Source organism: Cervus canadensis, chromosome 21, assembly GCF_019320065.1.
Source record: "Cervus canadensis isolate Bull #8, Minnesota chromosome 21, ASM1932006v1, whole genome shotgun sequence".
NCBI lineage: Eukaryota > Metazoa > Chordata > Mammalia > Artiodactyla > Cervidae > Cervus > Cervus canadensis.
Genome location: NC_057406.1, coordinates 17,398,505 through 17,411,013, shown reverse-complemented (window position 1 = coordinate 17,411,013; position 12,509 = coordinate 17,398,505). Strand labels below are relative to the sequence as shown.

General features: G+C 40.0%; 1 protein-coding gene across 1 annotated transcript in view; it reads left to right on the top strand.

Moving 5' to 3' along the window:
• The window catches only part of LOC122423337 (antigen WC1.1-like), a 43,355-nt gene that overhangs the window by 18,412 nt on the left and 12,434 nt on the right, over nt 1-12,509 (top strand). The gene's annotated exons all lie outside the window — the stretch shown is intronic.

Sequence of the window (12,509 nt, the reverse complement as noted above, 5' to 3'; positions counted from 1 at the left end):
AAGCAAAAACAACACCCACTAGTGGATGTGACTGGTGATGGAAGTAAAGTCTGATGCTGTAAAGAGCAATATTGCATAGGAACCTGGAATGTTAGATCCATGAATCCAGGCAAATTGGAAGTGGTCAAACAGGAGATGGCAAGAGTGAACATTGATATTTTAGAAATCAGTGAACTAAAATGGACTGGAATGGGTGAATTTAACTCAGATAACCATCACATCTGCTACTGTGGGCAAGAATCCCTTAGAAGAAATGGAGTAGCCGTCATAGTCAACAAAAGAGTCCTAAACACAGTACTTGGATGCAACCTCAAAAATGACAGAATGATCTCTGTTCATTTCCAAGGAAAGCCATTCAATATCATGGTAATCCAGGTCTATGCCCCAACTAGTACTGCTGAAGAAGCTGAAGATGAAAGGTTCTATGAAGCACTTGTGAGACTCTCTAGAACTGACAACAACAACAAAAAGTTGTTCTTTTCATTATAGAGGACTGTAATGCAAAAGTAGGAAGTCAAGAGATACATGGAATAGCAGGTAAGTTTGGAGTACAAAATGGAGTGTGAAATGAAGCAGGACAAAGCCTAATAGAGTTTTACCAAGAGAACGCACTGGTCATAGTAAACACCCTCTTCCAACAACACAGGAGAAGACTCTATACATGGAAATCACCAGATAGTCAATACCAAAATCAGACTGATTATATTCTTTGCAGTCAAAGATGGAGAAGCTCTATAGAGTCAGCAAAAACAAGACCAGGATCAGACTGTGGCTCAGATAATGAACTCCTTATTGCCAAATTCAGACTTAAATTGAAGAAAGTAGGCAAAACCACTAGGCCATTCAGGTATAACCTAAATCAAATCTCTTACAATTATACAGTGAAAGTGAGAAATAGCTTTAAGGGACTAGATCTGATAGACAGAGTGCCTGATGAACTATGGACGGAGGTTCATGACATTGTACAGGAGAGAGGGATCAAGACCATCCCTAAGAAAAAGAAATGCCAAAAAGCAAAATGACTGTCTCAGGAAGCCTTACAAATAGCTGAGAAAAGAAGAGAAGCGAAAAGCAAAGGAGAAAAGGAAAGATATACCCATTTGAATGCAGAGTTCCAAAGAATAGTAAGGAGAGATAAGAAAGCCTTCCTCAGTGATCAGTGCAAAGAAATAGAGGAAAACAATAGAATGGGAAAGACTAGAGATCTCTTCAAGAACATTAGAGATACCAAGGGAAATTTTCAAAGATGGGCACTTTGTAAATGACAGAAATGGTATGGATCTACCAGAAGCAGAAGATATTAAGAAGAGTTGGCAAGAATACACAGAAGAACTGTACAAAAAGATCTTCATGTCCCAGAAAACCAAGATGGTGTGTTCACTCACCTAGAGCCAGACATCCTGGAATGTGAAGTCAAATGGACCTTAGGAAGCATCACTATGAATAGGGATAGTGGAGGTGATGGATTCCAGTTGAGGCTTTCAAATTCTAAAAGATGATGCTGTGAAAATGCTGCACTCAATATGTCAGCAATTTTGGAAAACTCAGCAATGGCCACAGGAGTGGAAAAGGTCAGTTTTCATTCCAATCCCAAAGAAAGGCAATGCCAAAGAATGCTCAAACTACAGCACAGTTGTACTCATCTCACATGCTAGTAAAGTAATGCTCAAAATTCTCCAAATCGGGCTTCAATACTACATGGACCGTGAAATTTTAGGTGTTCAAGCTGGATTTAGAAAAGGCAGAGAAACCAGAGATCACATTGGCAATATCCATTGGGTCATTGAAAAAGCAAGAGAGTTCCAGAAAAATATCTATTTCTGCTTTATTGACTATGGCAAAGACTTTGACTGTGTGGATCACAACAAAGTGTGGAAAATTCTTCAAGAGATGGGAATACCAGACACCTGATCTGCCTCTTGAGAAAACTGTATGCAGGTCAAGAAGCAACAGTTAGAGCTTGACCTGGAACAACAGACTGGTTCCAAATAGGGAAAGGAGTATGTCAAGGCTGTATGTTGTCACCCTGCTTATTTAACTTATATGCAGGGTATATCATGCTAAACTTAGGGTTGGATCGAGCACAAGCTGGAATTCTGGTGACTCAGATGGTAAAGTGTCTGTCTGCCGTGCAGGAGATGTGGGCTCGATCCCTGGGTCGGGAAGATCCCTTGGAGAAGGAAATGACAGCCCACTCCAGTACTCTTGCCTGGAAAATCCCGTGGACGGAGAAGCCTGGTAGTATACAGCCCATGAGGTCACAAGAGTTGGACAGGATTGAGAGATGTCACTTTCCCTTTTAAACTATTATTATTTTGTGCCATTTGATTATTTTCCTTTGTTTCTGAATTTTTTTCATTTCTGTGATTAAATTTATTCTTTGGCTAGATTTTTCTACAAACAGAGGCACGTGGAGGACATGAGGTTAGTCTGTCCTGAGGCTCCCTAAGGTCCTGGTCCATGACATTCTCATCGTTCACTTATATTTTCAGGGGAAAGAAGTGCTAAGAAATGCTAAAAAGTGTTATGTCAGGGAAAGAAATGCCTAGATGAATAATTTTTTTTATGAGACATTATTATTTAAGGATAGTAATAATAATAAAGATAGTAATAGTAATTGTTTGTAAAAATACAAACAATAAGTGTACACCTAGGTCATGTTCTCCAACCTAGATCTACAAAGAGAACATTCATAGCACCACAGAATCACTATTGCCTCCCAATAGCTGTGTCCTCCTCCTCTCTTGGGAAGACTGCTTACCTAAGACTTGTACTGCCATAGAATATATTGTCAGTTTGTGAAGTTTATGTAAAACCATACCGTATGTTTTCTTTTGAGTCTAACTTCTTTGACTCCAAACTGTGTTTGAGATTCAATCATGATGTTGTTTATGGCAACATTTTTATTCATTTTTATTATTATATAGTATTCCTTTGAATGATCACATGACCATGCACTGATCCATTCAAGTAATGGCAAAGATTTGAATTTGTTTCCAGTTCTGGCTATTACAAATACAATGGTGCAAATTACCATGACGATGACTTCTGGCAGAAATATTTTTTATGATTTTTGTGTGTTTAATTCTTGGTCTTATATTTTAATTTCTTAATGGTTTGCTGTACTTCAGTGAGCCAAGTTACTAATCTTAGGTTTGACTTATCACCTTTTTCTCTGTACATGTAGTGCTCTTTCAGTCAGTCAGTTCAGTTCAGTCACTCAGTCATGTCCGACTCTTTGTGACCGCATGTCTGCAGCACGCCAAGCTTCTTTGTCCTTCACCATCTCCCAGAGCTTGCTCAAGCTCATATCTATTGAGTCAGTGATAACATCCAATCATCTCATCCTCTGTCATCTCCTTCTCCTGCCTTCAATCTTTCCCAGCATCAGAGTCTTTACCAACGGGTCAGTTCTTCCTATCATGTGGCCAAAGAACTGGAGATTCAGCTTCAGCATCAGTCTTTCCAATGAATATTCAGGATTGATTTCCTTTAGAATTGACTGTTTGATCTCCTTTCAGTCCAAGGGACTCTGAAGAGTCTTCTCCAAAACCACAGTTCAAGAGCATCAATTCTTCGGCGCTCAGCTTTCTTTATGGCCCAACTCTCACATCTACACATGACTACTAGAAAAACCAAAGCTTTGTTGAACCTTCTTTGGCAAAGTAATGTCTCTACTTTTTAATATGCTGTGTAGGTTGGTCATAGCTTTTCTTACAAGGAGCAAGCGTCTTTTAATTTCATGGCACAGTCACCACATATAGTGATTTTGGTTCCCAAGAAAAGAAAGTCTCTCACTGTTTCCACTGTTTCCCCATCTATTTGCCAGGAAGTGATGGGAACAGATGCCATGATCTTCGTTTTTTGAATGTTGAGTTTTAAGCCAACATTTTCAGTCACCTCTTCCACTTACATCAAGAGGCTGTTTAGTTCTTCTTCACTTTATGCTATAAGAGTGGTGTCATCTGCATATCTGACATTATTGATATTTCTGTTGGCAATCTTGACTCCAGGTTGTGCTTCATCCAGCCTGGCATTTCACATGATGTAGTCTGCATATAAGTTAAATAAACAGGGTGACGATATACAGCCTTGAAGTATTCCTTTCTCAGTTTTGAACCAGTCCATTGTTCTAGTCCACAGAGCTTTTTACCCTTCTGAAAAGAACTTTGTCTACTCCAAAATCACAAAAATGTTCTCTGAGAATATCTCACAGAAGTGTAATTATTTTTCTTTTGCATAAAATTGTACACTCCTTTAGGATTGATATCTGTGTAGGATAGGGTCAAGTGTCAGTGTTTTCATATGGGTATCCAGTTGAAGCAGAGTCTTTTTTCTGAAAAGACTATTCCCCACTACAGTGCCATCTTTGTGATAAGTGAAAGGGCACATACATCTGAGCACTTCTTTAGGACTCTCTATTCTGTTCCACTGTGTCATTTGTCTATCCTTGCCCCTATACCACATTTTCTTAATTATTGTAACTTCAAGTAAGTGTTGAACCTTCTCTGGTGGCTCAGATGATAAAGAATCTGCCTGCAATGTGGGAGACCTGGATTCGATCCCTGGGTTGGGAAGATCCCCTGGGGAAGGGCATGGCAACCCACTTCAGTATTCTTGCCTGGAGAACTCCCATGGACAGAGGAGCCTGGTGGGCTACAGTCTGTTTGGTCACAAAGAGTTTGACATGACTGAGTGACTAAGCACACATAGTAAGTCTCAGTTCAGTTCAGTCGCTCAGTCATATTTGACTCTTTGCGACCCCATGGACTGCAGCATGCCAGGCCTCTTTGTCCATCACCAACTCCCTGAGTTTACTTAAACTCCTGTCCATTGAGTTGGTGATGGCATCCAACCACCTTATCCTCAGTCGTCCCCTTCTCCTCCTGCTTCACTATTTCCCAGCATCAGAATATTTTCCAATAAGTCAGTTCTTTGCATCAGGTGGCCAAAGTATCAGAGTTTCAGCTTCAGTATCAGTCCTTCCAATGAATATTCAGGACTGATTTAATTTAAGATTGACTGGTTGGATCTCCTTGCAGTCCAAGGAACTCCCAAGAATCTTCTCCAACACTACACTTCAAAAGCATCAATTCTTCATTGCTAAGCTTAGCCCAACTCTCACATCCATATAGGCTGGAAAAACCATAGCTTTGACCAGACAGACATTTGTTGGCAAAGCAATGTCTCTGCTTTTTAATATGCTGTCTAAGTTGGTCATAACTGTTCTTCCAAAGAGTAAGCATCTTTTAATTTCATGGCTGCAGTCATCATCTGCAGTGATTTTGGAGTCCCCAAAACTAAAGTCTCTCACTGTTTCCATTGTTTCCCCATCTATTTGCCATGAAGTGATGGGACTGGATATCATGACCTTAGTTTTCTGAATGTTGAGTTTTAAGCCAACTTTTTCACTCTTTCACTTTCATCAAGAATCTCCTTAGTTCTTCTTCACTTTCTGCCATAATGGTGGTGTCATCTGCATATCTGCAGTTATTGATATTTCTCCTGGCAATCTTGATTCCTGGGTAAGTTTAATTTAAAGAAGTTATGTTGTTGCTTCTCTTGCCAGCTGCTTAGCTTATTCTTGGGTTTTGTATTTTGTATACATTTTTGAACTGAAGCTCCAATACTTTGGCCACCTGGTGTGAAGAGCTGACTCATTTGAGAAGACCTTTATGCTGGAAAAGCTTAAAGGGGGGAGCAGAAGGGGACAACAGAGGATGAGATGGTTGGATGACATCACTGATTCAATGGACATGATTTTGAGTAAACTCTGGGAGTTGGTGATTGACAGGGAGTTCTGATGTGTTGCAGTCCATGGGGTTGCAAAGAGCTGCACATGACTGAATGACTGAACAACAATAACATCAATTTTGAATCAGCTTGTCATGTTTCACACACACAAAAGCATAAGGGAATTTGTTTGCAATTAGATTTAATCTGTATATAAATTTGAGAATGATTGACTTTGACAGCATTGATTTTCCCAATTCATTGGGAAAATATATCCCTTCATTCAGTTTGGTCTTGAATTTCTCTCAAATGTTTTGCACATCTTTAACTAGGTTTTCTCGTAGGCATTTTATGGGTTTGATGTTATTCAGTCAGTCAGTTCAGTCACTCAGTCGTGTCTGACTCTTTGCGACCCCATGGACTGCAGCACACCAGGCCTCCCTGTCCATCACCAACTCCTGGAACCCTCTCAAACTCATGTCCATTGAGTCAGTGATGTCACACAACCATCCCATCCTGTGTTGTCCTCTTCTCTTCCCACCTTCAGTCTTTCCCAGCATCAGGGTCTTTTCAAATGAGTCAATTCTTTGCATCAGGTGGCCAAAGTATTGGAGTTTCAGCTTCAACATCAGTCCTTACAATGAATATTCAGGACTGATTTTACTTAGGATTGACTGGTTGAATCTCCTTGCAGTCCAAGGGACTTTCAAGAGTCTTCTCCAACACCCCAGTTCAAAAGCATCAATTCTTTGGTGCTTTCTTTACAGTCCAACTCTCACATCCATACATGACTACTGGAAAAACCATAGCCTTGACTGGATGAACCTTTGTTGGCAAAATAATGTCTCTGCTTTTCTTTTCATTTATTTTTATTAATTGGGGGCTAATTACTTTACAATATTGTAGTGGTTTTTGCCATACATTGACATGAATCAGCCATGGATTTACATGTGTTCTCCATCCTGAACCCTGCTCCCACCTCCCTCCCCATCCCATCCCTCTGGGTCATTCCAGTGTATCAGCCCTGAGCGCTTGTCTCATGCATCCAGCTTTTTAATATGCTGTCTAGGTTGGTCATAACTTTCCTTCCAAGGAGTAAAGTGAAGTGAAGTGAAGTTGCTCAGTCTTGTCTGACTCTTTACCATCCCATGGACTGTAGCCCACCAGGCTCCTCCATCCATGAAATTTTCCAGGCAAGAGTACTGGAGTGGATGCCATTCCCTTCTCCAGGGGATCTTCTCAACCAGAGTATGTGTCGTTTAATTTCATGGCTGCAATCACCATCTGCAGTGATTTTGGAGCCCCCCAGAATAAAGTCAGCCACTGTTTCCAATGTTCCCCATTCTATTTGCCATGAAGTGATGGGACCAGATTCCATGATCTTACTTTTCTAGATGTTGAGCTTTAAGCCAACTTTTTCACTCTCCTCTTTCACTTTCATCAAGAGGCTCTCTAGTTCTTCTTCACTTTCTGCCATAAGGGTGGTGTGATCTCCATATCTGAGGTTATTGATATTTCTCGTGGCAATCTTGATTCCAGCTTGTGCTTCATCCAGCCCAGCGTTTTTCATGATGTACTCTGCATATAAGTTAAATAAGCAGGGTGAAAACATGCAGCCTTGACGTACTCCTTTTCCTATTTGGAACCAGCTTGTTGTTCCATGTCCAGTTCTAACTGTTGCTTCCTGAACTGCATACAGGTTTCTCAAGAGGCAGGTCAGGAGGTCTGGTATTTTCATCTGTTAAAGAATTTTCTACAGTTTGTTGTGATCCAAACAGTCAAAGGCTTTGGCATGGTCAGTAAAGCAGAAATAGATGTGTTTCTGGAACTCTCTTGCTTTTTTGATGATGCAGTGGATGTTGGCAATTTGATCTCTGGTTCCTCTGCCTTTTCTAAATGCAGCTTGAACATCTGGAAGTTCATGGTTCATGTTTTGTTGAAGCCTGATTTGGAGAATTTTGAGCATTACTTTACTAGTGTGTGAGATGGTGCAATTGTGCAATAATATGAGCATTCTTTGGCATTGCTTTTCTTTGGGATTGGAATGAAAACTGACCTTTTCCAGTCCTGTGGCCACTGCTGAGTTTTCCAAATTTATGGCATATTGCGTGCAGCTCTTTCACAGCATCGTCTTTTAGGATTTGAAATAGCTCAACTGGCATTCCATCACATCCACTAGCTTTGTTCGTAGTGATGCCTCATAAGGCCCACTTGACTTCACATTCCAGGATGTCTGGCTCTAGGTGCGTGATCACACCATCATGATTATCTGGGTTATGAAGATCTTTTTTGTACAGTTCTTCTGTGTATTCTTGCCACTGTTTCTTAATATCTTCTGCTTCTGTTATGTTAATAACATTTCTGTCCTTTATTGGGCCCATCTTTGGATGAAATATTCCCTCAGTATCTCTAATTTTCTTGAAGAGATCTCTAGTCTTTCTCATTCTATTGTTTTCCTCTGTTTCTTTGCACTGATCACTGAGGGAGGCTTTCTTATCTCTCCTTGCTATTCTTTGGAACTCTGCATTCAAATGGGTATATCCTTCCTTTTCTCCTTTGCTTTTCACTTCTCTTCTTTTCTCAACTATTTGTAAGCCTTCCCGAGGGAGCCATTTTGCTTTTTGTCATTTCTTTTTCTTGGCGATGGTCTTTCTCACTGCCTCCTGTACAGTGTCACAAACCTCCATCCATAGTTCATCAGGCACTCTGTCTATCAGATCTAGTCCCTTAAAGCTATTTTCACTTCCACTTTAAGGGATGTGATTTAGGTCGTACTTGAATGGTCAAGTGTTTTTGCCTACTTTCTTCAATTTAAGTCTGAATTTGGCAATAAGGAGTTCATCATCTGAGCCACAGTCAGCTCCCGGTCTTGTTTTTGCTGACTCTATAGAACTTCTCCATCTTTGGCTGCAAAGAATATAATCAATCTGATTTTGGTATTGACCATCTGGTGATTTCCATGTGTAGAGTCTTCTCCTATGTTGTTGGAAGAGGATGTTTGCTATGACCGATGCGTTCTCTTGACAAAACTCTGTTAGCCTTTGTCCTGCTTCATTCTGTACTCCAGGGCTAATTTGCCTGTTACTCCAGGTGTTTCTTGACTTCCTACTTTTGCCTTCCAGTCCCCTGTAATGAAAAGGACATCTTTTTTTGTTGTTGTTAGTTCTAGAGAGTCTCGTAGGTGCTTCATAGAACCATTCAACTTCAGCTTCTTCAGCAGTACTGGTTGGGACATAGACTGGGATTACCGTGATATTGAATGATTTGCCTTGGAAATGAACAGAGATCATTCTGCCATTTTTGAGATTGCATCCAAGTACCGCATTTTAGACTCTTTTGTTGCTTATGATGGCTTCTCTGTTTCTTGTGAGGGATTCTTGCCCACAGTAGTAGATAATGGTCATCAGAGTTAAATTCACCCATTCCAGTCCATTTTAGTTCACTGATTCCTAATATGTCGATGTTCACTCTTGTCATCTCCTGTTTGATCACTTCCAAATTGCCTGATTCATGGGCCTAATATTCCTGGTTCCTGTGCAATATTTTTCTTTACAGCATCAGACCTTGCTTCCATCACTAGTCACATCCACTACTGGGTGTTTTTTGTTTCTGTTTTTTTTCCTTTGGCTCTGTCTCTTTATTCTCTCTGGAGTTATTTCTTCACTGATATCCAGTAGCCTATTGGGCACCTACTGACCTGGGGAGTATGTTATTAGTGTTAGTATTAGTATTAGTTAGTCATTGATGTTATTAGTGTTTCCTTTAGAAAAGGATTTCTAGGAATAAATTCTCTCTGAATGTCACCTGGGTTCCCCAAATGTTAGGTTAGTATTTTCCTTTAATTCTTCTTTCTTTCTTTCCCCCCTCTCTCTCTCACTCTATTTTTCTCTCTCTATCTCTCTCACTCTAGCTTTCCCTCTCTCTCCTTCTTGGTCCCCCTTGCCCCATTTTTCCCTGAGTGTGTAAAATCTTTCTGTATTAAGTTGCAGACATGATGCTCCTGTATCCCTCCCTCCCGACAACTACAACAAAATACTTCAGGGAATTTCCTTACATAACCACAGTTCTGTCAAACCTTTAGAGATGTCAGTTCCAGATGACATCTAAGTGTAACCACATGAGAAACCCCAAAGGTAGAACTGCCAAGTTGAATATTCCCCAAATTACTGACCCAGGAAATCATGAGCAAAATTTTTTAAAAAAATTACTTTCAACTGCTATGTTTGGGGGAAATTTTGTTATATAGTATTATTAAACAGGCACTTACCATATGACCAGCATTTCTAAATAGAGGAATATTTATCCTCTGATCTTGCATTTTACTGTTTCTTCTTTATGTTGATCTAATGTGCTGATACACACATTCTCTAGTTCCTAATTCAGCTATTAACTTTTACAGGTCTAGAGTTTTCATTTGTTTTAGTTATCATTTCTCTGCCAAGATACACATTGTGTTAATTAATTCTTTGAGAACTTTAATCATGGCTATTTAAATTCTCTGTCAGACTATAAAACTCTTAGATGAAAACATAGGTAGAACACATAGGTTTGACATTAATTGCAGCAAAATCTTTTTTGACCAACCTCCTAGAGTAAGGAAAATAAAAACAAAAATAAACAAGTAGGGCCTAATTAAACTTAAAAGCTTTTGCATAGTAAAGGAAGCCATAACAGAACAAAAATACAACTTTCAGAATGGGAGAAAATATTTGCAAATGAAGCAACTGACAAGGGATTAATCTTCAAAATACACAAACAACTCAGTATCAGCAAACCAAACAACCCAATGAAAAACTGGGAAAAAGACATAAATAGACGTTTTCCCAGACATACAGATGGCTAACAAATGCATGAAAAGATGTTCAACATCACTAAATATTAAAGAGATGTAAATAAAAACTATAGTCAGGTATTACTTCACACCAGTCAGAAGGTCTAATATTAAAAAAACTACAAACAATAAATGCTGGAGAGAATGCACAGAAAAGGGAATCCTCCTACATATGGGTATGTAAATTGATACAACTACTATGGAGAACAGTATGGAGGTTCCTCAAAAAACTAAAGATAGAACTATTGTAGGACACAGCAATCCCACTCCTGGCCATATACCTGGAGAAAATCATCATTCAAAAAGACACATTCATCCTGATGTTCACTGCAGCACTATTTACAACAGTCAGGACACAGAAGAAACCTAAATGTCCCTCACAGGAGGAATGGATAGAGAAGACATGATACATATATAAAATGGAATATTACTCAGCCATAAACAGGAAAAAAAAGTTGTGTCACTTGCAGAGACATGAATAGACTTGCAGGTTGTCATGTAAAGTGAAGTAAATCAGAAAGAGAAAAACAAACATCGTATAACAGCACTTATATGTGCAATCTAGAAAAATGGTAGAGATGAACCTAATGCAAAGCAGAAATAGAAACGCCACAAAGATAACAAATATATGGATACTAAGAGGGGAAATGAAGAGTGGGATGAATTGGGACGTTGAGATTGGCATATACATGCTATTGATGTGCTATGCTTTGTGCTTAGTCCCTCAGTCATGTCCAGCTCTTTGCGACCCCATGGACTGTAGCCCTCCAGGCTCCTCTGTCCGTGGGGATTCTCCAGGAAAGAACAGTGGAGTGGGTTGCCATGCCCTTCTCCAGGGGATCTTCCCAACCCAAGGATCAAACCCAGGTCTCCTGCATTGCAGGCAGATTCTTTACCATATGAGCTACCAGACTCAAAAGCCCTACACTATTGGTACTAAGTATAAAATAGATATTGCCTGGAGAATCCTGTAGACATGGAGCCTGGCGGGCTACAATCCACAGTGTCACAGATTCAGACATGACTGAAGTGACTTAGCATGCACGCACACATAATAACATATTGTATAGCACAGGGAACGCTACTCAGTGTTCTGTGGTGACCTAAATAGGAAGTAAATTCAAGAAAGAGGGGATGTACATATATATATATATGTGTGTGTGTGTGTGTGTGGTTGCTATTGTTTAGTTGCTGAGTTGTGTCCAACTCTTTTGTAACCCTTTGGACTGCAGCCTGCCATGATCCTTTGTCCATAGTATTTCCCAGGCAAGAATACTGGGGTGGGGGGGGGGCTTGCCATTTTTTTCTCCAGGGGATCTTGCTAATCCAGGGATGGAACCCCAGTCTCCTGTTTGGCAGGTTGATTCTTTACCATTGAGTCACCTAGGAAGCCTGTATATATATTTATAACCTACTAAATTTGCTGTATAGCAGAAGCTACCACAACATTGTAAAGCAATTATACTCAAATAAAAATTAATAAAAATAAAATAAATTCTCTGTTCAGTTGAGTTCAGTCACTCAGTCGTGTCCATCTCTTTGTGACCCCATGAATCGCAGCACACCAGGCCTCCCTGTCCATCACAAACTCCCAGAGTTTACTCAAACTCATGCCCATTGAGTCAGTGATGCCATCCAGTCATCTCATTCTCTGTCACCCCCTTCACCTCCTGCCCCCAATCCCCCCCAGCATCAGGGTCTTTTCCAATGAGTCAACTCTTCGCATGAGGTGGCTGAAGTATTGGAGTTTCAGCTTCAGCATCAGTCCTTCCAATGAACACCCAGGACTGATCTCCTTTAGGTAACTCTAAGAGCCAAATACCCTGGGAAATTTTTTAATGTTTCTTTTTCCTCTTGGTTTTCCATGAGATCTCTTTTGTATACGTGTTTTTTAAAACACAAACATTGTAGATAAAAAATTGTACAAATCCTTCAGAAAGGATCT